Here is a 3,790-nt window from a genome sequence, read left to right as displayed (position 1 = left end):
CCACCAACCCTCCCCTCCTTTCTTCACTGTGGTTACCCCTACCTGGATGTCTGCCATACCTGGGGGAGAGGAGTGGTGAGTAGGCGGTTGAACTTGATCTCCACCTTCCATGGCCTCAGGTTCTCCTCCGTCTGTGGAGGGGTGTGTAGGTTGGCTGTTTCTGAGAAGCTAGGACGGCTGCATACTATCTGAGGATGGGTGGCATGCCACTATTGTGAAGTAGAAAGTGTCAGATGAGAAATACACAAAGGCATCGAGTCAGGACACCTGGACTCTAATCCTTGTCCAGCTACTAACCAATTATTTGGTCTTGGAGAATGATTTAACCTCTGTAGACCTCAGTTTCCTAATCTGTAATTTGAAATACTTGGTTATGCCTGTTTCTCAAAGTTTAGGAGACTTGCCACTGGAATGGCAATAGATAACATTGAATCACATAGAGGGAACTATACTCCTTCTGAAATCAATTTCAATCCTTTCAGCTTTTCAAAAAAACAAAGAGAAGACAAAATTCTCCTCTGACCCTCATGTCGTTAATGCTTTCAGCATTTGCAACTCTCCGTTAATAAAATTATTTGTAATGGGTAATTTTTTTTTTGCCACTTTCTCTTTCTAACAAAAGAGTTGATGACTGTTCTCACTGTGATTGTTTTTAATTTGTGGAGGACGATCCTGATTTCCCATTTAAAGTAGTAATAGAGAAAGAAAATGTAGGTTAACGTAAAGGAAGATATTTAATAGACTTACCATAATAGTTGTAGTCCAATGAGAGTACTACATTAATTATTCCATAACTATCATGGTACAGCAAAAAATGAGGAAGATGGTAACTGTTTAAGAAACACTGAATTAGGTGAATTTGAAGTTTCTGTTTAACTCTAAACTTACAAAAGCATTCATGTATCATGTTAAGGAGTAAATGTCCACCCCATTTCTGTTCCCCCCAATGCACATATATTTATTGACAAAGTATCTGCAGAACAAAGTTGGTGTCTGATGTATAGCTAATAGTATGTGGCAGGGCACTAACGTGGTCTGATACCTTTGAGGAAATTCTGGCTGCAGTTAAGTATAGTTTGCTAATTTTCCTTTACAGTGTTTTGTTTTTTCCAGTTACTTCAAATATAATGAAATGGGGACAAGCACCTTTGCCTTGGTGTAATTAAAATGAAATTATGTCAGGAACATCTGTTGAAAAGGGGATTTCTATTTGTTTTACCACCAAAAGGTGGCGTCCTACCCCCATGCCCTTTATTTAAAAACCCTTCTTGCTTTAATTTAACAAAAAGAAACTTCCAGTTGATTACAGATAAAGAAATTAAAATGTGCTCCCTATGAATGTAACGTGACAGTGTTGAAAATGAACAATATGTTAAGCTGCAGTTAAGTTTCCCCCTAATGTAAGCCAAATGGACACGGAGTTCTTTAATAAGGTGGCACATTAGACAGTATTATATACAAAATTGAGTACAATATATCATGGGATTTACAACCAGGATTTCCTTTTGTCTGCAAAACTTGTTGCCAATCTGACTTTGGCCCCCTCTTTCAAGTGAATGTAGAATTTAAGGCAGTTAAAATGCAGAATAAAATCAGCAGCAACCTAAAGATCTTTTTAGTATGGCAATACTAATAATTTTTTTAAAGCTTACCATGCAATCTGGACAACAGGATCAGAGCATGAATTGTTCTTTATCGTCTATGAATAAATTTGTTGCATTTAAATAAATTGCTATTTTTCTGAGTTATAATTCTGCAACCCAACACATACCATACACGTGTTATATCTGGCATAAACATTTTAGAAACGGAAAACAATTTTCTCCCCCATAGACTGGCTACTTTGTAGATTTCCACTTAATTTCATGTGAATTCAGCATATGGAATTTCCAGTGATGTTAAAGGGTTGTTGCAACTATGAATTGACTTGACATAAAGCTTTTCATCAGCACCTAGGCCATAGTAAGCGTTCAATAAATATTAGAGGTTATTACTGACAGTTGTAGACTGTGAGCTCCTCAAGGGCAGGGATTTTATTTTTGCAGTCTTCAGTGCCTACTATAGGGTCTAGAGCATAGAAGGGATGTCAAAATGTCTTAATGTCTTGAATTAAAGATTAACAGGAACTCTAGTGTCTAGAAAGCTAGGAAGTTCTACACAAACAAAAATGCATTTTCTTCACCTAGACTCTAGTCTAAAAGATCCAATAGATGGTCTTGTCTGGATAGCATAGAATCTTGCACAGCATGCATTCAACATGAATTTTATGCTGGAATTACCTTAGCACAGTTTCCCTTTCTCTAGTTTTATTCTGTAGCACTGGTGAATGGCTTTGTTATTTTTTTGCTTCAAAACAGATACATTTTTAAAGTGATAGTCTTACACTATTACTGCAATAGAGATTTAGAATTCTGTAAATGAATGTTTAACAATATTTGTGAAAAGACATTATCCATAAGAATTTAAAATAACCTTTTCCGGATGCTTATTATCTATAACTGTGCTGGTCTCAAGGAATGGAACAGTACTTGTCCCCATCCACCCACCCCCCAAGGTACTTTGTGGCTTTCAATACATTCTCATTAAGAGTTGGCCTGATACACCATCCAGCCAGTAGCTGGAAATGCGGGCTTAGGAGTTTGGCAGCATCTGGGGTGATGGGTCTGAAAAAATTATTTCTGTTAACAACAAGCCATAGAACCCTATATCTCTTTCTAAGTCACATTTTGGAAACAAAAGTCTTCCTTCTCAATTTGTGTTGATAAAGAGGAAAGAAATACCAATGTCTTTTGTTTTATACAAGTGCATGTATATTTTAAAACCTTTCATTCAGGCTTCTAATTTACTCCTTCAAATTTCTAAATTCCACCAAACTTCAGAACAGCAAAAAGAAAAAAAAAATCTCACCTTTTCAAAGAATTGGACAGAGCTTTTTGCATGTGACTGATCTCTGGGAGAGCAGGTAATTTGTGTTAAACAACTGATTGACATGCTAGCCCTGGGCGTTTTCCTAAGAGAAACCGTGGCAAGAGCACAGCTCTTGATGCGGCAGCCGCTTTCCCCCTAAAGTGGATCAAACTACACATTCCAGCAGTGAGTCTGACAAGGAAGGGGGAAAGCTCGTCCCACATTACACTCTCCTGATTCAGGAATACGGGGGGAAAACCCCCTCGCTGGCGGGTTTGTGTTTCCCTGCAAACAGGGGTTTGTCCTTCTGTTGAACTTTCACCTCCCGAACTCGCCTTCTTTCATTGGACAAAGTGCGGAAAGAAAGAGGAGAGACCGAGGGAGGACGGGAGAGAGGGAGAAAGGGGGCTGAAAACACCACCCCCACCTCCCCCTCCTTCAACTGTCACTGATGGCAAAACACTTTCACTTTTAACTGGAGGAAACTCACATCCTTGCCTACCCTCTCTCTTTCCTTCTGTATTTTTAGCTCAGAAACCAAGCAAATAGCCATCGCATTCCTATCTTCGTCCCTAGTTGTTAACACTCTCCCTCTCGTTTTTTTCCGGTGGCTGAATGGGCCCCCCATTTCCCCATCTTCTGAGGAATCCTCCCCTCCCCCATGCCCCTTATTTTTCCAGGTCTTTCTTGCCAGATCCCTCTTTTGCCAGGGACTGCTCTGGCGTTCCCTTCCTCTCTCTAGTCTGTGGGGCTCTGCCTCCCTCTCCTCTTCCCCATCCAGTCTGGACGCCCCTCACTCCCATCTCCCGGGAACCCCCCCTCCCTCAAGGCTGTGCCCCCCTCCCACCCAGCTTTGGCATGCGATTTTTTTTTTTTTTTTTTT

Source organism: Ailuropoda melanoleuca, chromosome 4 (genome assembly GCF_002007445.2).
Source record: "Ailuropoda melanoleuca isolate Jingjing chromosome 4, ASM200744v2, whole genome shotgun sequence".
Taxonomy (NCBI): Eukaryota; Metazoa; Chordata; class Mammalia; order Carnivora; family Ursidae; genus Ailuropoda; species Ailuropoda melanoleuca.
The sequence above is the reverse complement of the archived record's forward strand: the minus strand, read 5'-3'. Positions refer to the sequence as shown.